Here is a 1,017-nt window from a genome sequence, read left to right on the forward strand (position 1 = left end):
AAAGCCGGTCAAAAAGGTCGGTCTGGCTAAGTTCAAGTTCAAAGATGAACATTGGCCTTTGATTATAGAAAGATTAGAAGAACTGGACCTGGTTTCAATTCTGAAACAGGGATCGTCCATAGAGGCAGCCATTGCTAAATTAGTTTCAGTTTTTGAAGAAGTTTGCTCCAATTTAGCAATATCTGAATGTGTTCTGAAAGGTGGCACACGGAAAAAAAATCCAAAATATAGGAAGACTTTGTTCAAAAAGAGTTGTAAACTGGCAAAAAAGCTGAAGAGCACTTCGAATCCAGTAATTGTGGGTAGTCTCCAAAAAAAGTTGGAAGTAGCTCGGGGTAATATTAAGGCCTCCATAGAATATGACCAGTTACAAACTGAGAGTAAGGTGGTTCAGGAGGTCAAATCGAATCCGAAGGCTTTTTTCTCTTATGCGAACTCTAAGAGAAAAATGAAACACTTGTTGGGCCCTTTGAGGTCGATGGGGAAGCTATAGACAATGTAGAGACTATGGCTAACATGCTTGGAGGTCAATTCTCCAACATGTTTTCAACCCCCCTGAGTTCAGAAGCAACAGCTCATTGCTCAGAAGATGAGTCTGTTGAGATTGACAAGGTTAGTCAAGTTGAGCGTTTAGATGATCTTGTAGTCACAGATCAAGATGCATTAGAGGCCATCAAGGACTTAAAGTTTTCAAGTTCTCCTGGTCCTGATGGTGTGACATCTCAGCTTCTTATGAGATGGTCACTGGTTCTCGCTCCTGTTTTCTCGTACTTGATGCGTTGCATCTTGGATCAGGGCAAGTTTCCATCTTCACTAAAGTTAGCTCACGTTGTTCCACTTTTTAAGGGGGGTGATAAGTTGCTCCCCGGTAATTAGTATAGGCCGATTTCTCTCACTTCGATTATTGGGGAGGTGTTTGAGAAGATCATGAAGTCCAAACTTGTACAATTTCTTGATATTCATGAAGTCCTTCCTCGAAGCCAGGACGGGTTCCGAGCACATTTTAGCACGGTTACC

The sequence above is a fragment of the Tigriopus californicus genome, chromosome 1 (genome assembly GCF_007210705.1).
Source record: "Tigriopus californicus strain San Diego chromosome 1, Tcal_SD_v2.1, whole genome shotgun sequence".
Classification (NCBI taxonomy): Eukaryota; Metazoa; Arthropoda; class Copepoda; order Harpacticoida; family Harpacticidae; genus Tigriopus; species Tigriopus californicus.